This window comes from Salmo salar, chromosome ssa10 (genome assembly GCF_905237065.1).
Source record: "Salmo salar chromosome ssa10, Ssal_v3.1, whole genome shotgun sequence".
In the NCBI taxonomy this organism is placed as follows: domain Eukaryota; kingdom Metazoa; phylum Chordata; class Actinopteri; order Salmoniformes; family Salmonidae; genus Salmo; species Salmo salar.
The window spans coordinates 98,921,903-98,947,516 of record NC_059451.1 but is presented as its reverse complement, the minus strand read 5'-3'; positions in this window follow the sequence as shown (position 1 = coordinate 98,947,516).

Below are 25,614 nucleotides of genomic sequence, written 5' to 3'. Positions count from 1 at the left end.
TTCCAGTGACTGAAGCAATGTTGATCCATCCTCAGTTTTCTCCCATCACAGCCATTGAACTATGTAACTGTTTTACAATCACCAATGGCCTCATGGTAACATCCCTGGGCAGTTTCATTCCAGTTCAGAAGAACAACTATCTTTGATGAGTCTCAATGGTTTAATACATACTCCACAGCATAATTATTAACTTGACCATGCTTGACCAAGAGATATTCAATGAATGATTTGATATTGTTACCGATCTACCAATCACTGCCATTTTATGAGGCTTTCGAAAGGCTCCCTGGTCTATATAGTTAATTCAATCTAGGCTTGAAATCCAATACTTGACTGAGGGACCTTACAGATGTTGTATATGTGGGGGACAGAGAAAGGGTTACATGATGACTATACTGGCCATCGTGCGCATGTTGATTTTTCCAATCCACCTCAAACACGATCAGGACACACAGGTTGAAATATAAAAAATTCTTAACCAACTATATTCATTTGGGGACAGGTCAAAACACAAGAAACCATCATGGACATTTAGCTAGCTAGCTTTCTGTTGCTAGCTCATTTATCCTGGGATATAATTAAACATTGGGTTGTTTTTTACCTGAAATGCACAAGGTCCTTTTTTGTAGAATTTTAGCCCATTTTGAGTCAAAACAAAATTGTGTGTTCTCTACTCTGACAATTAATCCACAGATAAAAGGGGAAACCTAGTTAGTTTCTAGTAATCTCTCCTGCTTCAGTCTTCTTCTGTGGACTTTTTATGGTGGTTGGCAACCAACTACAAGGTTCATTATCACCACCAACAGGACTGGAGTGTGGTCCGCAGTTCAGCTTTGAATCACCCACATGGGAATTACGCAATGACCATATTTTTGTTATCAAATTTGTATTCATCTTATTTTTCTTCCACTTCGACAGAGTATTTTGAGTTCATTGTTGACAAATGAAAATGTAAATTAATTGTAATACTACTTTTTAACACTAACATTTGAAGAAATGGAAGGCACTGTATACTTATGGTGTACTTGACAACTCACAAGCAGAGTTTCATAAACAAAATCAATGCTTCAACTAAACAACTCCAAGTGTATTTTGAAATAGATACATTTAAAGAGTTTGAAGTTAACCTGTTATGGCTAGGGGGCAGTATTTTCACAGCCGGATAAAAAAACGTACCCGATTTAATCTGATTATTACTCCTGCCCAGAAACTAGAATATGCATATAATTATTAGCTTTGGATAGAAAACACTCCAAAGTTTCTAAAACTTTTTGAATGGTGTCTGTGAGTATAACAGAACTCATTTGGCAGGCCAAAACCTGAGAAGATTCCATGCAGGAAGTGCCCTGTCTGACAATTTCTTGCCCTTCTTGATTATCTCTATCCATTACAGAGGATCTCTGCTGTTACGTGACACTTCCTACGGCTCCCATGGGCTCTCAGAAGGCGGCAAAAAGCTGAATTGTGGCTTTGCAGGCTCTGGCTGAAAAAAAGTAGCGCGTTTGGGTAGTGGCTGGTTACAGTACTGTGAGACTCAGGCTCGTGCCCGCGTCGACCCCATGCTTTGTTTTCTTTTGTCTGTTTACCTAAACGCAGATTCCCGGTCGGAATAAATCGCTTTTTTACGAGAAAAATGGCATAAAAATTGATTTTAAACAGCGGTTGACATGCTTCGAAGTACGGTAATGGAATATTTAGAAATCTTTTGTCACGAATTGCGCCATGCTCGTGACCCTTATTTACACTTCGGATACTGTGTTGAACGCACGAACAAAACGCCGCTATTTGGATATAACGATGGATTATTTTGAACCAAACCAACATTTGTTATTGAAGTAGAAGTCCTGGGAGTGCATTCTGACGAAGACAGCAAAGGTAATAACATTTTTCTAATAATAAATCTGACTTTCGTGAAGGCTAAACTTGCTGGGTGTCTAAATAGCTAGCCCTGTGATGCCGGGCTATGTACTCAGAATATTGCAAAATGTGCTTTCTCCGAAAAGCTATTTTAAAATCGGACACCTCGATTGCACAAAGGAGTTCTGTATCTATAATTCTTAAAATAATTGTTATGTTTTTTGTGAACGTTTATCGTGAGCAATTTAGTAAATTCACCGGAGGTTTGCGGGGGTATGCTAGTTCTGAACGTCACATGCTAATGTAAAAAGCTGGTTTTTGATATAAATATGAACTTGATTGAACAAAACATGCATGTATTGTATAACATAATGTCCTAGGTGTGTCATCTGATGAAGATCATCAAAGGTTAGTGCTGCATTTAGCTGTGGTTTTGTTTTTTGTGACATTATAAGCTAGCTTGAAAAATGGGTGTCTGATTATTTCTGGCTGGGTAGTCTGCTGACATAATCTAATGTTTTGCTTTCGCTGTAAAGCCTTTTTGAAATTGGACAGTGTGGTTAGATAAAGTAGAGTCTTGTCTTTAAAATGCTGTGAAATAGTCATATGTTTGAAAAATTGAAGTTTTCGGATTTTAGAGGAGTTTGTATTTCGCGCCACGCCCATCATTGGATATTGGAACAGGTGTTCCGCTAGCGGAACGTCTAGATGTAAGAGGTTAAATTACAGTTTTAACCAATCTGGGGTATGTGGGACGCTTGCGGGACACATTCGCCAACAGCCAGTGAAATAGCAGGATGCCAAATTAAAAACAACAACAATCTCATAAATCAAATTTCTCAAACATACAACTATTACATCCCATTTTAAAGATACACTTCTCATTAATCCAACCATAGTGTCCGTTTTCAAAACGGCTTTATGGCGAAAACATAACATTAGATTATTTTAGGACAGCGCCTAGACAAGAAAAACCACACAGCCATTTTCCAAGCAAGGAGAGACGTCACAAAAACCAGAAATACAGCTAAAATGAATCACTAACCTTTGATGATCTTCATCAGATGGCACTCATAGGACTTCATTTTACACAATACATGTATGTTTTGCTCGAGAAAGTTCATATTTATATCCAAAAACCCCATTTTACATTGGCGTGTAATGTTCAGAAATGTTTTGCCTCCCAAAACTTCCGGTGAATGAGCACATCAATTTACAGAAATACTCATCATAAACGTTGATAAAATATACAACTGTTATTCAAAGAATTATAGATACACTTCTCCTTAATGTAACCGCTGTGTCAGATTTCAAAAGGTTTTCCCGCGAAAGCACACTTTGCAATAATCTGAGTAAAGCGCTCAGAAACAACAACAACCAATACAGAAACCCGCCATATTGCGGAGCCAACAAGAGACAGAAATAGCATTATAAATATTCACTTACCTTTGATGATCTTCATCGGAATGCACTCCAAGAAATCCCAGTTCCACAATACATGTTTGTTTTGTTTCGATAAAGTCCATTCTTTATATCCAAATACCTCCTTTTTGTTCACGGATTCAGTCGAGTAATCTAAATGCACTGTGCTCGCGCAGTAAGTTCAGACAATATTACAGTTCGTAGAAACATGTCAAACCATGTGTAGCATCAATCTTTAGAATGTTTTTATCATAAATCTTCGATAATATTCCAACCGGACAATTCCATTGTCTTCAGAAATGAAAAGAAAGCAGCTCCCGCTGACGGCCACGCGCATGATTTGCTGGTGGCAATCTGCCAGGCAATTGGTGCCAACAGCTCTCATTCTCTCCCGATTTACAGTAGAAGCCTGAAACAACGTTCTAAAGACTGTTGATATCTAGTGGAAGCCTTAGGAAGTGCAAAATGACCCCACAGACACTGTATACTGGATAGGGAATCACTTGAAAAACTACAACCTCAGATTTCCACACACATCCTGGTTGGATTTTTCTCAGGTTTTTGCCTGCCATATGAGTTATGTTATACTCACAGACATCATTCAAACAGTTCTAGAAACTTCAGAGTGTTTTCTATCCAAATCTACTAATAATATGCATATCCTACCTTCTGGGCCCGAGTAGCAGGCAGTTTAATTTGGGCACGTCATTCATCTGAATTTCCGAATACTGCCCCTGTCACTAAAAAAGTTATTCTACAATGTAGAAAATAGTAAAATAAAGAAAACCCCTTGAATGAGTAGGTGTGTCCAAACTTTTGACTGGTACTTATAGTAGGTATGTCCAAACTTTTGACTGGTACATAATGGGACCCATCTCATCCAAAAAGTTGACTTCAGTTTACCAAAAACCACCTGGATGATCATCAAGACTCTTGTAAGAATGTTTTTTGACTCATGGACAGATGAGTCAAAATTATAACATTTTGGACGACATGGGTCCCATTATGACTGGCGGAAACCAAACACTGCATTCCACAGTAAGAACCTTAATTAACCTCTTACATCTAGACGTTCCGCTAGCGGAACACCTGCTCCAATATCCAATGATAGGCATGGCGCGAATTACAAATTCCTCAAAAATACAAAAACTTAAATTTTTCAAACATCTGACTATTTTACAGCATTTTAAAGACAAGACTCTCCTCTATCTAACCACACTGTCCGATTTCAAAAAGGCTTTACAGCGAAAGCAAAACATTAGATTATGTCAGCAGAGTACCCAGCCAGAAATAATCAGACACCCATTTTTCAAGCTAGCATATAATGTCACAAAAAACAAAACCACAGCTAAATGCAGCACTAACCTTTGATGATCTTCATCAGATGACACACCTAGGACATTATGTTATACAATACATGCATGTTTTCTTCAATCAAGTTCATATTTATATGAAAAACCAGCTTTTTACATTAGCATGTGACGTTCAGAACTAGCATACCCCCCGCAAACCTCCGGTGAATTTACTAAATTACTCACGATAAACGTTCACAAAAAACAAAACAATTATTTTAACCTGTTAGGGCTAGGGGGCAGCATTGACACGGCTGGATAAAAAACATACCCGATTTAATCTGGTTACCACTCCTACTCAGTAACTAGAATATGCATATACTTATTACATATGGATAGAAAACACCCTAAATTTTCTAAAACTGTTTGAATGGTGTCTGTGAGTATAACAGAACTCAAATGGCAGGTCAAAACCTGAGAGATTCCTTTACAGGAAGTGGCCTGTCTGACCATTTCTGGAACTTCTTTGCCATCTCTATCATTTACTAAGGATCTCTGCTCTAACGTGACACTTCCCACGTCGTCCATAGGCTCTCATAGCCCGGGAAAAAAGAGAATGTCGTCATTCCAGCCCCAGGCTGAAACACATTATCGCCTTTCTCAAGTGGCCCATCAAGAGACACTAGCTTATGCGCGTGACCCCGACCGCCCCGCCTTTGGGATTTTTTTCCTCTGTTTGCCGAAAAGGAGATTCCCTGTCGGAATTTTATCGCTTTCTACGAGAAAAATGACGTAAAAATTGATTTTAAACAGCGGTTGACATGCTTCGACGTACGGCAATGGAATACTTTGAATTTTATTGTCAGGAATTGCGCCAAGCGCGTGACACTTCTTTACTATTTCGGATAGTGTCTGGAACGCATCGAACAAAACGCCGCTATTCGGATATAACGATGGATTATTTTGGACCAAACCAACATTTGTTATTGAAGTAGACGTCCTGGGTGTGCATTCTGACGAAGACAACAAAAGGTAATGACATTTTTATAATAGTAAATATGATTATGGTGAGTGCTAAACTTGCCGGGTGTCTAAATAGCGAGCCCGTGATGCCTGGGCTATATACTTAGAATATTGCAAAATGTGCTTTCACCAAAAAGCTATTTTAAAATCGGACATATCGAGTGCATAGAGGAGGTCTGTATCTATAATTCTTAAAATAATTGTTATGCTTTTTGTGAACGTTTATCGTGAGTAATTTAGTAAAATGTTAGCGAATTCCCCGTAAGTTTGCGGGGGGTATGCTAGTTCTGAACGTCACATGCTAATGTAAAAAGCTGGTTTTTGATATAAATATGAACTTGATTGAACAAAACATGCATGTATTGTATAACATAATGTCCTAGGGTTGTCATCTGATGAAGATCATCAAAGGTGAGTGCTGCATTTAGCTGTCTTCTGGGTTTTGGTGACATTATATGCTGGCTTGAAAAATGGGTGTCTGATTATTTCTGGCTTGGTACTCTGCTGACATAATCTAATGTTTTGCTTTCGTTGTAAAGCCTTTTTGAAATCGGACAGTGTGGTTAGATTAACGAGAGTCTTATCTTTAAATGGCTGTAAAATAGTCATATGTTTGAGAAATTGAAGTAATAGGATTTTGAAGATTTTGAAAATCGCGCCACAGGCTGGCAGTGGATGTTACGTAGGTGGGACGAATTCGTCCCGCCGGTCCCATAGAGGTTAAGAATTATAGATACAGAACTCCTTTGTGCAATCGAGGTGTCCGATTTTAAAATAGCTTTTCGGTGAAAGCACATTTTGCAATATTCTGAGTAGATAGCCCAGCCATCACGGCTAGCTATTTAGACACCCACCAAGTTTAGCCCTGACCAAACTCCGATTTACTATTAGAAAAGTTTGATTACCTTTGGTGTTCTTCGTCAGAATGCACTCCCAGGACTTCTACTTCAATAACAAATGTTGGTTTGGGCCCAAATAATCCATTGTTATATCCAAATAGCGGCGTTTTGTTCGTGCGTTCAAGACACTATCCGAAAGGGTAAATAAGGGTGACGAGCACGGCGCATTTCGTGACAAAAAATGTCTAAATATTCCATTACCGTACTTCGAAGCATTTCAACCGCTGTTTAAAATCAATTTTTATGCAATTTTTCTCGTAAAAAAGCGATAATATTCCGACCGGGAAAGCGTGTATACGTACAAAGAGAGAGAAAATAAAAGCATGGGATCCCCTCGTGCACGAGCCTGAGTCTCACAGTACTGTGACCAGCCACTATCCAAACGCGCTAATGTTTTTCAGCCAGAGCCTGCAAAGCCACGATTCAGCTTTTTGCCGCCTTCTGAGAGCCCATGGGAGCCGTAGGAAGTGTCACGTAACAGCAGAGATCCCCTGTATTGGATAGAGATAATCAAGAAGGGCAAGAAATTGTCAGACAGGGCACTTCCTGTAAGGAATCTTCTCAGGTTTTGGCCTGCCATATACTCACAGACACCATTCAAACAGTTTTAGAAACTTTGGAGTGTTTTCTATCCAAAGCTAATAATTATATGCATATTCTAGTTTCTGGTCAGGAGTAATAATCAGATTAAATCGGGTATGTTTTTTTATCCGGCCGTGAAAATACTGCCCCCTCGTGCCCGCTCGTGCCCGCGTCGACCGAAAGCTTTCTTTTCTTTCCTCTGTTTAGCTAAATGGACATTCACGGTCAGAATATTATCGCTTTTTCGAGAAAAATTGCATAAAAATGGATTTTAAACAGCGGTTGACATGCTTCGAAGTACGGTAATGGAATATATAGATTTTTTTTGTCACGAATTGCGCCATGCGCACGACCCTTATTTACCATTTAGGATAGTGTCTGGGACGCACGAACAAAACGCCGCTATTCGGATATAACAATGGATTATTTTGGACCAAACCAACATTTGTTATTGAAGTAGAAGTCCTGGGAGTGCATTCTGATGAAGAACAGCAAAGGTAATAACATTTTTCTTATAGTAAATCTGACTTTGGTGAGTGCTAAACTTGCTGGGTGTCTAAATAGCTAGCCCTGTGATGCCGGGCTATCTACTTAGAATATTGCAAAATGTGCTTTCACCGAAAAGCTATTTTAAAATCGGACATATTGAGTGCATAGAGGAGTTCTGTATCTCTAATTCTTAAAATAATTGTTATGTTTTTTGTGAACGTTTATCGTGAGTAATTTAGTAAATTCACCGGCAGTGTTCAGTCGGAATGCTAGTCACATGCTAGTCACATGCTAATGTAAAAAGCTGGTTTTTGATATAAATATGAACTTGATTGAACAAAACATGCATGTATTGTATAACATAATGTCCTAGGGTTGTCATCTGATGAAGATCATCAAAGGTTAGTGCTGCATTTAGCTGTGGTTTGGGTTTATGTGACATTATATGCTAGCTTGAAAAATGGGTGTCTGATTATTTCTGGCTGGGTACTCTGCTGACATAATCTAATGTTTTGCTTTCGTTGTAAAGCCTTTTTGAAATCGGACAGTGTGGTTAGATTAACGAGAGTCTTGTCTTTAAAATGGTGTAAAATAGTCATATGTTTGAAAAATTGAAGTTTTTGCATTTTTGAGGTATTTGAATATCGCGCCACGGGATTACACTGGCTGTTGAGTAGGTGGGACGCAAGCGTCCCACCTAGCCCATAGAGGTTAAGGCTAGGGGGCAGTGTTTGGAAATTTGGATGAATGAGGTGCCCAAAGTAAACTGCCTGTTACTCAAGCCCAGAAGCTAGGAGATGCATATAATTGGTAGCATTGGATAGAAAACACTCTAAAACTGTTAAAATAATGTCTGTTAGTATAACCGAACTGATATGGCACGCAAAAAGCCGAGGAAAATCCATCTGGAAAATTTGTTTTTGAGGTCACAGGCCATTTCAATGCTAGCCTATGGGAAAAACAAATAGATAGGACCCAGATTGCAGTTCCTATAGCTTCCACTAGATGTCAACAGTCTTTAGAAAGGGTTTCAGGCTTGTTTTTTGAAAAACGAACAAGTAGTTATAATTTATCCAAGGTGTCCCTCATTAGAAAAGTAGTCTTGGTACGCGCGTGAATGAGGTGCGCGTTCTTCGTTATTTATCTTCCCTACAAAAAATACTATTCTCCGTATTAAAGTTTATCATTTATTTAGATATTAGAGTACCTGAGGATTAATTAGAAACATGGTTTGACTTGTTTGAATGAACTTTACCGGTAACTTTTTGGATTCGTTTGTATGCATGTTGAACGAGTGGATTACTGAAATCAATGGCGCCAACTAAACAGACTTTTTTGGATATAAAGAGGGAGTTTATCGAACAAACCGACCACTCCTTGTGTAGCTGGGACCCTTGGGATTGCAAACAGAGGAAGATCTTCAAATGTAAGTGATTTATTTTATCGCTATTCGGATTTTGTGACACCTGTGCTGGTTTGAAAAAGTATTTTGATGTGGGGCGCTGTCCTCAGATAATCGCATGGTATGCTTTCATCGTAAAGCCTTTTTGAAATCTGGCAATGCGGTTGGATTAAGAAGAAGTTAAGCTTTTAAACGATGTAAGACACTTGTATTTTCATGAATGTTTAATATTACGATTTTTGTATTTTGAATTTCGCCTCTGCAATTTCACCTGATGTTGTCGTAGTGGTACGCTAGCGGGACACCGATCCCAAAGAAACAGCTTGGAAAATTCCAGAAAATTATGTCATGGCTTTAGAAGCTTCTGATAGGCTAATTGAAAATGTTTGAGTAAATTGGAGGTGTACCTGTGGATGTATTTCAAGGCCTACCTTCAAACTCAGTGCCTCTTTGCTTGACATCACGAGAAAATCTAAAGAAATCAGCCAAGACCTCAGGAAAAAAAGTGTAGACCTCCACAAGTCTGGTTCATCCTTGAGAGAAATGTTCAAATGCCTGAAGGTACCATGCTCAATCTTTCCAAATACTAATTTAGTGTATGTAAACTTCTGACCCACTGGGAATGTGATGAAAGAAATAAAAGCTGAAATAAATCATTCTCTCTACTATTATTCTGACATTTCACATTCTTAAAATAAAGTGGTGATCGTAACTGACCTAAAACAGGGAATTTTTACTTGGATTAAATGTCAGGAATTAGTTTAAATGTATTTGGCTAAGGTGTATGTAAACTTCCGACTTCAACTGTATCTGTGTCTTTGTATTTATAGAGCATAATGTATTTACAGTTTTTTTCCAATTTTCAAGTACTGGTGACAAATAATACTTTCCGATTATTACATAGATTGTAATGGACACCTATGATGTCTGTAAAATACTTTTTTGAATGTTGCACTGATTATGATGAGCTAATGCTAAGCTATTTGCCAGCTATGTGTGGTGCCATGTTTGTTGACACTATACCATGCATTCTGGGTGTCACGTCAATATCTGTCAGACCAAAGATGTTATAATGAGGTGAAGGAATGGTTCAGTCATCTTTCGAGTAAACTTCCGGAAGAGAATGAAGGGAAGTGAATGATCATAGACGACACACCCCTTCAACATGCATACTGCAAACAGACCAGACTTATCTTGTCTCCTCTTCTTAACTTTAGTTGACGTGAAAAAACAAACATGGTTGCATGCAAACTACCCATTGTCAGATTTATTATACATATTTTTTTAGAAAGTGTTCTCCTCAATTGTGTCTATCAATGGTGAGCTCACCCTTGATTTGATGAATTGTAAATCGCAATTGATATTAGCTAATTAATATTGTGGTTTCTGTCAACTGAGAGTTAGCTAAATATGACCACTTGTGTTACGTCAACCTTTACTCAGTTAGCTCTAGGACTAATGTAGCCTACATTTTCCGGTTTGGATGATTGTGTTATGCTGTCGCTTCTTCTGTGAATGTCTGAACATTGCATCCAAAAATAAAGTGGTCACATTCAGGACATAACTTTGTAAAGACTGTGTTTGTGCAAAATGTTTCTGTGAAAAAACAGTGTGGCCAGCTCAAATGCTGACTGTTGCGTCAATCGAAACTGGAAGTTCTAAAAAAGCGTTCTCATCACAGCAGCTTGAGCGTATGCTGCAGGGACCACTATAGAATGATCACACCTATGAATTCTGCTCTGTATCAGACAATTCTACAGGAGAATGTCAGACTATCCTTCTCTGAGCTGAAGCATAGCTGGGTCATGCAGCAAGACAATGATCCAAAAACACAATCAAGTCTACATGAAAATTGCAACAAAAAAAAGCTACAAATTTGAAGCTTTTGAATGGCCTCGTCAAAGTCCAGACCTAATCCCAATTGAGATGTTGTGGCAGGACATGAAATGAGCAGTTCTTGCTTGAAAACCCACAAATGTTGCTGAGTTAAAGCAGATGTGCATGGAAGAGTGTGCAAAATGCTCCACAGTGACATGAGAGACTGGTCAACAACTACAAGCGTTTGGTTGGAGTCAATACAGCTAAAGGTGGCACAATCAGTGTAAGGGGGCAATTACTTTTTCACACAGGGGTATTGGGTATTGCATAACTTTATGAAATAAATTAAATAAGTATGTAGTTGTTGTGTATCTTGTTCAGTCAGGTTCCCTTTATGTAATATTAGGTTTTGGTTGAAGATCTGATAACATTCAGTATAAAAAATTTGCAAAAGTTGAGAAAATTAGAAAGGGGGCAAATAGTTTTCACAGCACTATATGTAATATACTTGTTTTCAATGCTCTCTTATCCTTGAGACAAAAAGTACATTTGATGCATCTATCAATGTGAGACATAACAATCAGGTGAAGCTGCGTTATGGAATCTGCCCCCAAAAATGTGACCAGAGGCTCCAGAATTGTATCGCCCTGCAGCCGTTCTGAAAGGCCATTAAAATCGGGATTTATGACTCAGATTACATTTTATGGGATTTTTAATATTGTGCTAAATGTCAGCACCTCTTACTCAAAGACAAACCATTTGGTACATAAAAGTCCCTTCCTACTCTTGCCTAACAAAGGCTAGTCTCGGCAGGACACGTGATAGCAAACCCCCAAAATTGAGGCTGTGCTCAAATAATGGCTTGCGTATTAATACAAAGCAAACTTTAGTTTCACGAGTCAAGCCATTGCCGTTCATGGTCTTCCATTCGCCTCTCCTTGGGATTTACTGGGAGGAATTGAGGGGATTTGTGGCGGAGTGACCTTTGTCTTAACGACTCCTCACTTCAGTGCCAGGGGACACGAGTCTCCTCTTGCACCAGCTACAGTGAGAATCACACATCGACAGCCACTTTTTTTGTCCTTCCTGACATGAATAAAACATGAAGGCTTCCAACGAGTCCAGAAACCCCCAGATTTACTGCCAAATCTGATACAAGGCTCACTTTATGTTGAAGTGCCTGTAATAGGAGGTCATAGACTTGATACAAGACTGATAGTGAAAATGTGGAGGGTTATTCTGGAAGAGAAAGGTGGAGATCAAGCATTCTCTATTTCAGACATCTCAGAAACTTAGACTTTACCAGAATTTGAGTCTACCTAATGGTACAGTATTTCGAGGAAACACAACACAGACAGAATGCAATGTGACATGAGCTGTGAGATTTTCAGCATTATGAAATGATCACACTTTGACATACCTTTGTTTGGTTGTAGTAAGTAATAGTTTCCGGTTTTCTCTTTATTGTTTCCCCTTGTCTTGTAATTTTTCAGCACCATTGTGGTGTACAATGCATGTGCAGGTGTCGTATTTTGAGCAGAGGTAGGGAGCTCCCATCTCACTTTGTTCATGGTGCCAGCCAGGCTTGTTCGCCAAGCAACTTGTTCGCCAATGACAGTAAAGTGAAGAAATTAAACATGGTGACATTTCTCCCCGTGCCAACATAAGGTTCCAAAGCCTCATCACCACGTTCTCCAACACTTGCTCAGCTGCTACCCAATGTGGATATTTTCCCCAAAATTGAAAGCCGTTCAGTGTGTACAATTACACACGTTCTGACTGTGTAGCCTACTCCAAATAGGCCAGAGTAGACTGATAACTGTTTGGATTCGGTGTACTTATATGTGGGTACATACCATTTTAAGATTATAATTAGAATAAATAAATACAAATACAATAAATGGCCCGCCCTATTCTTCATTCACAATACATTGAAAGTGCAGTGCGCAGCTGATAATCACCCTGATAATTGCCTCGAAACTGAACCTAATCAATTTCCGAAACTAGTTTTACACATACAGTGGTTTGAGATCACTGCTTCATTGCTCCAGACCAGCGCAAGGGGGAGTTAGAGCACTGATTATGCTTTTGGGTCCCAAGGCGCTAATGTGTCTTTAACCTGTTTAGGATATGGGGCAGTATTTTCACGGCCGGATAAAAAACGTACCCGATTTAATCTGGTTATTACTCCTGCCCAGAAACTAGAATATGCATATAATTGATGATTTGGATAGAAACCACCCTAAAGTTTCTAAAACTGTTTGAATGGTGTCTGTGAGTATAACAGAACTCATATGGCAGGCCAAAACCTGAGAAGATAATATACAGGAGGTGCCCTCTCTGACCATTTCTTGGCCTTCTATAGCCTCTTTATCGAAAACAGAGGATCTCTGCTGTAACGTGACATTTTCTAAGGCTCCCATAGGCTCTCAGAAGGCGCCAGAATGGGGAATGATGACTCTGCAGTCCCTGGGCGAAAAACAGTAGCGCATTTGGAAAGAGGTCGATCTGAGAACAATGACACGGGCGCACGTGTGCATGTGAAGAGTCCATTTTACATTTTCAGTGTTTGAACGAAAACAAGGTCTCCCGGTCGGAATATTATCGCTATTTTACGAGAAAAATCGCATAAAAATTGATTTTAAACAGCGTTTGACATGCTTCGAAGTACGGTAATGGAATATTTTGACATTTTTTGTCACGATTCACGCCGGCGCGTCACCCTTCGGATAGTGTCTTGAACGCAAGAACAAACGCAGCTATTTGGATATAACTATGGATTATTTGGAACCAAAACAACATTGGGTGTTGAAGTAGATGTCCTGGGAGTGCATTCTGACGAAAAACAGCAAAGGTAATCCAATTTTTCTTATAGTAAATCTGAGTTTGGTGAGTGCCAAACTTGGTGGGTGTCAAAATAGCTAGCCTTTGATGGCCGGGCTATTTACTCAGAATATTGCAAAATGTGCTTTCACCGAAAAGCTATTTTAAAATCAGACATAGCGATTGCATAAAGGAGTTCTGTATCTATAATTCTTAAAATAATTGTTATGTTTTTTGTGAACGTTTATCGTGAGTAATTTAGTAAATTCACTGGAAGTTTTCGGTGGCTATGCTGGTTCTGAACGTCACATGCTAATGTAAAAAGCTGGTTTTTGATATAAATATGAACTTGATTGAACAAAACATGCATGTATTGTATAACATAATGTCCTAGGAGTGTCATCTGATGAAGATCATCAAAGGTTAGTGCTGCATTTAACTGTGGTTTTGGTTTTTGTGACATTATATGCTAGCTTGAAAAATGGGTGTCTGATTATTTCTGGCTGGGTACTCTCCTGACATAATCTAATGTTTTGCTTTCGTTGTAAAGCCTTTTTGAAATCAGACAATGTGGTTAGATAAAGGAGAGTCTTGTCTTTAAAATGGTGTAAAATAGTCATATGTTTGAAAAATTGAAGTTTGGGGATTTTTTGAGGAGTTTGTAATTCGCGCCACGCCCTATCATTGGATATTGGCGAGGCGTTCCGCTAGCAGAACATCTAGATGTAAGAGGTTTAACTGACAATGAATGGGTGACATAAACCAAATAGAAACTGATAATTGTGCACGACTTCAAAATTGAATTTCAATGAACTAAATGATGAGGATGAAGGTGATTGAATTTGGAACAATAGTGTAAGAATTGCTATTCCTCTGTCCTGCACGCGCACACCCTGAAAAATACAGATATTTGTTTCTACTCATCAGTGTAGCAACAGTTTTAATAAGTAACAATAAGGTTTTATTCTTAGAGAAACTAAAATGTTCAATTATATTCCATGATATTCTTAAGATATACACTACCGTTCAAAAGTGTGGGGTCACTTAGAAATGTCCTCGTTTATGAAAGAAAATAAAAGTTTTTGTCCATTTAAATAACATCAAATTAATCAGAAATACAGTGTAGACATTGTTAATGTTGTAAATGACTATTGTAGCTGGAAACGGGCAGATTTTTTATAGAATATCTACATAGGCATACAGATGCCAATTATCAGCAACCATCACCCCTGTGTTCCAATGGCACGTTGTGCTAGCTATCCAAGTTTATCATTTTAAAATGCTAATTGATCATGAGAAAACCCTTTTGCAATTATGTTAGCACAGCTGAAAACTTTTGTCCTGATTAACCTGTTGGGTCTAGGGGGCAGCATTTGCACGTCTGGATAAAAAAATGTACCCGATTTAATCTGGTTACTAATCCTACCCAGTAACTAGAATATGCATATACTTATTATATATGGATAGAAAACACTCTAAAGTTTCTAAAACTGTTTGAATGGTGTCTGTGAGTATAACAGAACTCATTTGGCAGGCAAAACCCTGAGACATTTTCTGACAGGAAGTGGATACCTGATGTGTTGTATTGACTTTAAACCTATCCCATTGAAAAACACAGGGGCTTAGGAATATTTTGGCACTTCCTATTGCTTCCACTAGATGTCACCAGCCTTTACAAAGTGTTTTGAGTCTTCTGGAGGGAGATCTGACCGAACAAGAGCCATGGAACGATGATGTCCCATTAGACACCTGGCGCGCGAGTTCATGTTGGGTACCCTCGTTCCAATACGTTATAAAAGAGTATGCATTCGTCCACCTTGAATATTATTCATGTTCTGGTTAAAAAGGCCCTAATGATTTATGCTATACAACGTTTGACATGTTTGAACGAACGGAAATATATTTTTTCCCCTCGTTCATGACGAGAAGTCCGGCTGGCTTACATCATGTGCTAACGAGACGGAGATTTTGGACATAAATGATGAGCTTTTTTGAACAAAACTACATTCGTTATGGACCTGTGATACCTGGAAGTGACATCTGATGAAGAGAATCAAAGGTAATGGATTATTTACATAGTATTTTCGATTTTAGATCTCCCCAACATGACGTCTAGTCTGTATCGCAACGCGTATTTTTCTGGGCGCAGTGCTCAGATTATTGCAAAGTGTGATTTCCCAGTAAGGTTATTTTTAAATCTGGCAAGTTGATTGCGTTCAAGAGATGTAAATCTATAATTCTTTAAATGACAATATAATATTTTACCAATGTTTTCTAATTTTAATTATTTAATTTGTGACGCTGACTTGACTGCCGGTTATTGGAGGGAAACGATTTCCTCAACATCAATGCCATAGTAAAACGCTGTTTTTGGATATAAATATGAACTTGATAGAACTAAAAATGCATGCATTGTCTAACATAATGTCCTAGGAGTGTCATCTGATGGAGATTGTAAAAGGTTAGTGCATCATTTTAGCTGGTTTTATGGTTTTGGTGACCCTGTCTTTGACTTGACAAAACATTACACACAACTCTTGTAAATGTACTGTCCTAACATACTCTAAATTTATGCTTTCGCCGTAAAACCTTTTTGAAATCGTAAAACGTGGTTAGATTAAGGAGATGTTTACCTTTCAAATGGTGTAAAATAGTTGTATTTTTGAAAAATTTGAATTTTGACATTTATTTGGATTCAAATTTGCCGCTCTTGAAATGCACCTGCTGTTGATGGAGTGCACCACGGGTGGCACGCTAGCGTCCCACCTAGCCCCAAGAGGTTAAAAAAGCAATAAAACTGTCCTTTAGACTAGTTGAGTATCTGGAGCATCAGCATTTGTGGGTTCGATTACAGGCTCAAAATGGCCAGAAACAAAGACCTTTCTTTTGAAACTCGTCAGTCTATTCTTGTTCTGAGAAATGAAAGCTATTCCGTGCGAGAAATTGGCAAGAAATTGAAGATCTCGTACAACGCTGTGTACTACTCCCTTCACAGAACAGCGCTCAAACCAGATTTTGAGCGCAAACTGGCTCAAACCAGAATTTATTTATTTCACCTTTATTTAACCAGGTAGGCTAGTTGAGAACAAGTTCTCATTTACAAGCGAGACATGGCCAAGATAAAGAAAAGCAGTGCAACACAAACAACAACATGGAGTTACACATGGAATAAACAAACATACAGTCAGTAATACAGTAGAAAAAGTATATAAACAGTGTGTGCAAATGAGGTAGGATAACGGAGGTAAGGCAATAAACAGGCCATAGTGGCGAAATAATTACAATATAGCAATTAAACACTGGAGTGATAGATGTGCAGAAGATGAGTGTACAAGTAGAGATACTGGGGTGCAAAGGAGCAAAAATAAATGAAAAAGATAACAATATGGGGATGAGGTAGTTGCATGGGCTATTTACATATAGAATATGTCCAGGTGCAGTGATCTGTGAGCTGCTCTGACAGCTGGTGCTTAAAGCTAGTGAGGGAGATAAGAGTCTCCAGCTTCAGTGATTTTAGCAGTTCATTCCAGTCATTGGCAGCAGAGAACTGGAAGGAAAGGCGGCCGAAGGATGAATTGGCTTTGGGCGTGACCAGCGAAATATACCTGCTGGAGTGCGTGCTACGGGTGGGTGCTGCTATGGTGACCAATGAGCTGAGATAAGGTGGAGCTTTACCTAGCAAAGACTTATAGATGACCTGGAGCCAGTGGGTTTGGCGACGTATATGAAGCGAGGGCCAGCCAACGAGAGCATACAGGTCGCAATGGTGGGTAATATATGGGGCTTTGGTGACAAAACAGATGGCACTGTGATAGACTGCATCCAATTAACTGAGTAGAGTGTTGGAGGCTATTTTGTAAATGACATCGCCGAAGTCAAGGATTGGTAGGATAGTCAGTTTTACGAGGGTATGTTTGGCAGCATGAGTGAAGAATGCTTTGTTGTGAAATAGGAAGCTGATTCTAGATTTAATTTTGGATTGGAGATGCTTAATGTGAGTCTAGAAGGAGAGTTTACAGTCTAACCAGACACCTAGGTATTTGTAGTTGTCCACATATTTTAAGTCAAAACCGTCCAGAGTAGTGACCCTGGGCGGGCTGGCGGGTGTGGGCAGCGATCGGTTGAAGAGCATGCATTTAGTTTTACTTGCATTTAAGAGCAGTTGGAAGCCACAGAAGGAGAGTTGTATGGCATTGAAGCTCGTCTGGAGGTTAGTTAACATGTTGGGGCTAGGGGGCAGTATTTGCACAGCCGGATAAAAAACGTACCCGATTTAAACTGGTTACTACTCTTGCCCAGAAACGAGAATATGCATATAATTAGTAGATTTGGATAGGAAACACTCTAAAGTTTCTAAAACTGTTTGAATAGTGTCTGTGAGTTTAACATAACTCATATGGCAGGCCAAAACCTGAGAAGTATCCATGCAGGAAGTGGAAATCTGATTTGTGGAATCACCTTCAACACTTTGCCTATGAAACACACCGTGAGTTGGGATTCATTTAGCACTTCCTAAGGCTTCCACTAGATGTCAACAGTCTTTACAAAGTGGTTTGAGTCTTCTCCGGTAAAAACTGACCGAACGAGAGGCCTGGAAAGTTGGTCATGGGGGAGGGCCATTACTACTATGATGCGGGCGCCCGTGGGTACCCTCTCGTTCCGAAACGTTTAGTAAGACAATCAGAACGCGCTAACAAGAAGGAGCTATTGGGACATAAAATGTTAACTTTTTCTAACAAAACTACATTTGTTATGGACCTGGGATTCCTGGAAGTGCCTTCTGATGAAGATAATCAAAGGTAAGGGAATATTTACAATAGTATATTTGATTTTAGATGGTTCCAAGATGGCGCTAACCTGTATCGCCTAGCCTATTTTTCTGAGCATAGCACCTCGTTTATTGCAAAGTGTGATTTCCCAGTAAAGTTATTTTTAATTCTGGCAATGCGGTTGCATTCACGAGATGTTAATCTATAATTCTTTGAATGACAATATTACATTTTAACAATGTTTTCAAATAGTAATTTAGTAAATTGTAGCGCTGGTTCACCGGAAGCATTTGAGGGAAAATATTTTCTGAACGTCACGCGCCGATGTAAAATGCTGTTTTTATATATAAATATGAACTTTATCGAACAAAAAATGCATGTATTGTGTAACATGATGTCCTAGGAGTGTCATCTGATGAAGATTGTCAAAGGTTAGTGCTGCATTTAGCTGTGTTTTGGGTATTTGTGATGCATGCTAGTTACTTTGAAAATGGCAGTGTGATTATTTTTGGCAGGGTACTCTCCTAACACAATCTAATGTTTTGCTTTTGCTGTAAAGCCTTTTTGAAATCGGACAACGTGGTTCGATTCAGGAGAGGTGTATCTATAAAATGGTGTAAAATAGTCATATGTTTGAGAAATTGAAGTTATTGCATTTATGAGGTATTTGTATTTCGCGCGATGCGATTCCACTGGCTGTTGACTAGGGTGGGACGCAAACATCCCAGGTTCCCAGACAGGTTAACCTCTATGGGACCGGCGGGACGAATTCGTCCCACCTACGTAACAGCCACTTGCAGCCTGTGGCGCGATTTTCAAAATCTTAAAAATCCTATTACTTCAATTTCTCAAACATATGACTATTTTACAGCCATTTAAAGATAAGACTCTCGTTAATCTAACCACACTGTCCGATTTCAAAAAGGCTTTACAACGAAAGCAAAACATTAGATTATGTCAGCAGAGTACCAAGCCAGAAATAATCAGACACCCATTTTTCAAGCCAGCATATAATGTCACCAAAACCCAGAAGACAGCTAAATGCAGCACTCACCTTTGATGATCTTCATCAGATGACAACCCTAGGACATTATGTTATACAATACATGCATGTTTTGTTCAATCAAGTTCATATTTATATCAAAAACCAGCTTTTTACATTAGCATGTGACGTTCAGAACTAGCATACCCCGCAAACTTCCGGGGAATTCGCTAACATTTTACTAAATTACTCACGATAAACGTTCACAAAAAGCATAACAATTATTTTAAGAATTATAGATACAGACCTCCTCTATGCACTCGATATGTCCGATTTTAAAATAGCTTTTTGGTGAAAGCACATTTTGCAATATTCTAAGTACATAGCCCAGGCATCACGGCTCGCTATTTAGACACCCGGCAAGTTTAGCACTCACCATAATCATATTTACTATTATAAAAATGTCATTACCTTTTGTTGTCTTCGTCAGAATGCACACCCAGGACAGCTACTTCAATAACAAATGTTGGTTTGGTCCAAAATAATCCATCGTTATATCCGAATAGCGGCGTTTTGTTCGTATGCGTTCCAGACACTATCCGAAATAGTAAAGAAGTGTCGCGCGCTTGGCGCAATTCCTGACAATAAAATTCAAAGTATTCCATTGCCGTACGTCGAAGCATGTCAACCGCTGTTTAAAATCAATTTTTACGTCATTTTTCTCGTAGAAAAGCGATAATATTCCGACAGGGAATCTCCTTTTCGGCAAACAGAGGAAAAAATCCCAAAGGCGGGGGCGGTCGGGGTCACGCGCATAAGCTAGTGTCTCTTGATGGGCCACTTGAGAAAAGCGATAATGTGTTTCAGCCTGGGGCTGGAATGACGACATTCTGTTTTTTCCCGGGCTATGAGAGCCTATGGAAGACGTGGGAAGTGTCACGTTAGAGCAGAGATCCTTAGTAAATGATAGAGATGGCAAAGAAGTTCCAGAAATGGTCAGACAGGCCACTTCCTGTAAAGGAATCTCTCAGGTTTTGACCTGCCATTTGAGTTCTGTTATACTCACAGACACCATTCAAACAGTTTTAGAAAATTTAGGGTGTTTTCTATCCATATGTAATAAGTATATGCATATTCTAGTTACTGAGTAGGAGTGGTAACCAGATTAAATCGGGTATGTTTTTTATCCAGCCGTGTCAATGCTGCCCCCTAGCCCTAACAGGTTAACACGGTGTCCAAAGAAGGGCCAGAAGTATACAGAAGGGTGTCATCTGCATAGATGTGGATCAGAGAATCACCAGCAGCAAGAGAGACATCATTGATGTATACAGAGAAGAGAGTCGGCCCCAGGATTGAACCCTGTGGCACCCCCATAGAGACTGCCAGAGGTTCGGACAACAGGACCTCCAATTTGACACACTGAAATCTGTCTGAGAAGTAGTTGGTGAACCAGGCGAGGCAGTCATTTGAGAAACCAAGAAACCTGTTGATTCTAACCTCCCCTACATATGTCACTCCCTTTGTTTCTGTCCCCAGGCGTCATGATTTCTGTTTCTGTTTCATATCTGTGTGCTGTTAGTGTTTCTTGTTTTGTATGATGTTCCGTTTATTTTATTAAAACACTCACTCTCTGAACTTGCTTCCCGACTCAGTGCACTCATTACAAGACCCCTTCACTTTTTCCACATTTTGTTACGTTACAGCCTTATTATAAAATGGATTAAATCGATTTTTTTCCTCAACAATCTACACATATTAACCCCATAATGACAAAGCGAAAACAGGTTTTTGGAAATATTTGCAAATGTATAAGTATTCAGACCCTTTACTCAGTACTTTGTTGAAGCACCTTTGGCAGCGAATACAGCATCGAGTCTTCTTTGGTATGACGCTACAAGCTTGTATTCGGAATGTTTCTTCCATTCTTCTCTGCAGATCCTTTCAAGCTCTCAGGTTGGATGGGGAGCGTTGCTGCACAGTTATTTTCAGGTCTCTAGGGCTGTGACTGTCACTAAATGTTGTCAGCCGGTGATTGTCAAATAAATAACTGTCATCACATTAATTGACCTTTAATTAACATAAACACATTTACACCCTACACCAGTCACTCACTCACAATTTGACAAGCACTTGATAATGCCTCGAATTTTACGGCGCATCCCCTTTGCGTGGCTGTAATGCACCCTAAAAAAATCCATGCCTTTGGCCGCTGTGTCCATGCCAGTGGCCGCTGTGTCCTTCTCTCTGAGTGCTGCGCGCTCCATCATGTGATTAGATCTTTTTCACAGGCTACAAGTGAAGACAGACACATCTGGGATGCAACTGCGCGTCTCCTTATCCAATTCCGATGTGCACATTGAAGATAATGGAAGAAATGTCCTCATTTACTTTTCGTCAGCCAACAAGATGAGTAGGCCTAATGAACAGCAAAGGCACGAGCCTATGTCAATCTACTATAATACAAATGTGAACCTATTCTATTCTTTGCGAGAAATAAATGTTCAAAACAGTCTGGGACAGTTGTGGGATGCGATAGATACCAAATTAATGTAACCACTAGCAACAAAAAAACATTTTTTACACAATGTGTTTGATGCAACAGATCAGAACATTTAGCTTAAAATGTTGATAAACTGTTAGGCTATTTTTTTCACATTATAAGCTCAGCAATGCACACATGGTAGTAGTCTATAAGCCCGAATGTTCCCTTAGCTGAAAACACCATTATCAAAAGGGACAGCAAATGCAGTGCTTTTATTTTAACCTGTTAGGGCTAGGGGGCAGCATTGACACGGCTGGATAAAAAACATACCCGATTTAATCTGGTTACCACTCCTACTCAGTAACTAGAATATGCATATACTTATTACATATGGATAGAAAACACCCTAAATTTTCTAAAACTGTTTGAATGGTGTCTGTGAGTATAACAGAACTCAAATGGCAGGTCAAAACCTGAGAGATTCCTTTACAGGAAGTGGCCTGTCTGACCATTTGTTGAACTTCTTTTCCATCTCTATCATTTACTAAGGATCTCTGCTCTAACGTGACACTTCCCACGTCTTCCATAGGCTCTCAGAGCCCGGGAAAAAACAGAATGTCGTCATTCCAGCCCCAGGCTGAAACACATTATCGCCTTTCTCAAGTGGCCCATCAAGAGACACTAGCTTATGCGCGTGACCCCGACCGCCCCGCCTTTGGGATTTTTTCCTCTGTTTGCCGAAAAGGAGATTCCCTGTCGGAATATTATGGCTTTTCTACGAGAAAAATGTCGTAAAAATTGATTTTAAACAGCGGTTGACATGCTTCGACGTACGGTAATGGAATACTTAGAATTTTATTGTCACGAATTGCGCCAAGCGCGTGACACTTCTTTACTATTTCGGATAGTGTCTGGAACGCACGAACAAAACGCCGCTATTCGGATATAACGATGGATTATTTTGGACCAAACCAACATTTGTTATTGAAGTAGCTGTCCTGGGTGTGTATTCTGACGAAGACAACAAAAGGTAATGACATTTTTATAATAGTAAATATGATTATGGTGAGTGCTAAACTTGCCGGGTGTCTAAATAAGCGAGCCCGTGATGCCTGGGCTATGTACTTAGAATATTGCAAAATGTGCTTTCACCAAAAAGCTATTTTAAAATCGGACATATCGAGTGCATAGAGGAGGTCTGTATCTATAATTCTTAAAATAATTGTTATGCTTTTTGTGAACGTTTATCGTGAGTAATTTAGTAAAATGTTAGCGAATTCCCCGGAAGTTTGCGGGGGGTATGCTAGTTCTGAACGTCACATGCTAATGTAAAAAGCTGTTTTTTGATATAAATATGAACTTGATTGAACAAAACATGCATGTATTGTATAACATAATGTCCTAGGGTTGTCATCTGATGAAGATCATCAAAGGTGAGTGCTGCATTTAGCTGTCTTCTGGGTTTTGGTGACATTATATGCTGGTGGTGGCACTGGAATCCTCATCTCTCCCAAGTGGACATTCTCTCTTTCTCCCCTGACCCATCTGTCTATCTCCTCATTTGAATTCCATGCTGTCACAGTTACCAGCCCTTTCAAGCTTAACATCCTTATCATTTATCGCCCTCCAGGTTCCCTTGGAGAGTTCATCAATGAGCTTGACGCCTTGATAAGTTCCTTTCCTGAGGATGGCTCACCTCTCACAGTTCTGGGTGACTTTAACCTCCCCACGTCTACCTTCGACTCATTCCTCTCTGCCTCCTTCTTTCCACTCCTCTCCTCTTTCGACCTCACCCTCTCACCTTCCCCCCCTACTCACAAGGCAGGCAATACGCTTGACCTCATCTTTACTAGATGCTGTTCTTCCACTAATCTCATTGCAACTCCCCTCCAAGTCTCCGACCACTACCTTGTATCCTTTTCCCTCTCGCTCTCATCCAACACTTCTCACTCTCCCCCCTACTCGGATGGTATTGCGCCGTCCCAACCTTCGCTCTCTCTCTCCCGCTACTCTCTCCTCTTCCATCCTATCATCTCTTCCCTCTGCTCAAACCTTCTCCAACCTATCTCCTGATTCTGCCTCCTCAACCCTCCTCTCCTCCCTCTCTGCATCCTTTGATTTCCTCTGTCCCCTATCCTCCAGGCCGGCTCGGTCCTCCCCTCCTGCTCCGTGGCTCGACGACTCACTGCGAGCTCACAGAACAGGGCTCCAGGCAGCCGAGCGGAAATGGAGGAAAACTCGCCTCCCCTGCGGACCTGGCATCCTTTCACTCCCTCCTCTCTACATTTTCCTCTTCTGTCTCTGCTGCTAAAGCCACTTTCTACCACTCTAAACTCCAAGCATCTGCCTCTAACCCTAGGAAGCTCTTTGCTACCTTCTCCTCCCTCCTGAATCCTCCTCCCCCCCCCCTCCTCCCTCTCTGCGGATGACTTCGTCAACCATTTTGAAAAGAAGGTTGACGACATCCGATCCTCGTTTGCTAAGTCAAACGACACTGCTGGTCCTGCTCACACTGCCCTACCCTGTGCTTTGACCTCTTTCTCCCCTCTCTCTCCAGATGAAATCTCGCGTCTTGTGACGGCCGGCCGCCCAACAACCTGCCCACTTGACCCTATCCCCTCCTCTCTTCTCCAGACCATTTCCGGAGACCTTCTCCCCCTACCTCACCTCGCTCATCAACGCATCCTTGACCGCTGGCTACGTCCCTTCCGTCTTCAAGAGAGCGAGAGTTGCACCCCTTCTGAAAAAACCTACACTCGATCCCTCCGATGTCAACAACTACAGGCCAGTATCCCTTCTTTCCTTTCTCTCCAAAACTCTTGAACGCGCCGTGCTTGGCCAGCTCTCTTGCTATCTCTCTCAGAATGACCTTCTTGATCCTAATCAGTCAGGTTTCAAGACTGGGCATTCAACTGAGACTGCTCTTCTCTGTGTCACGGAGGCTCTCCGCACTGCTAAAGCTAACTCTCTCTCCTCTGCTCTCATCCTTCTAGACCTATCTGCTGCCTTTGATACCGTGAACCATCAGATCCTCCTCTCCACCCTCTCCGAGCTGGGCATCTCTGGCACCGCGCACGCTTGGATTGCGTCCTACCTGACAGGTCGCTCCTACCAGGTGGCGTGGCGAGAATCTGTCTCCGCACCACGTGCTCTCACCACTGGTGTCCCCCAGGGCTCTGTTCTTGGCCCACTCCTATTCTCGCTATACACCAAGTCACTTGGCTCTGTCATATCCTCACATGGTCTCTCATATCATTGCTATGCAGATGACACACAATTAATCTTCTCCTTTCCCCCTTCTGACAACCAGGTGGCGAATCGCATCTCTGCATGTCTGGCAGACATATCAGTGTGGATGACGGATCACCACCTCAAGCTGAACCTCGGCAAGACGGAGCTGCTCTTCCTCCCGGGGAAGGACTGCCCGTTCCATGATCTCGCCATCACGGTTGACAACTCCCTTGTGTCCTCCTCCCAGAGTGCTAAGAGCCTTGGCGTGACCCTGGACAACACCCTGTCGTTCTCCACCAACATCAAGGCGGTGACCCGATCCTGTAGGTTCATGCTCTACAACATTCGCAGAGTACGACCCTGCCTCACACAGGAAGCGGCGCAGGTCCTAATCCAGGCACTTGTCATCTCCCGTCTGGATTACTGCAACTCGCTGTTGGCTGGGCTCCCTGCCTGTGCCATTAAACCCCTACAACTCATCCAGAACGCCGCAGCCCGTCTGGTGTTCAACCTTCCCAAGTTCTCTCACGTCACCCCGCTCCT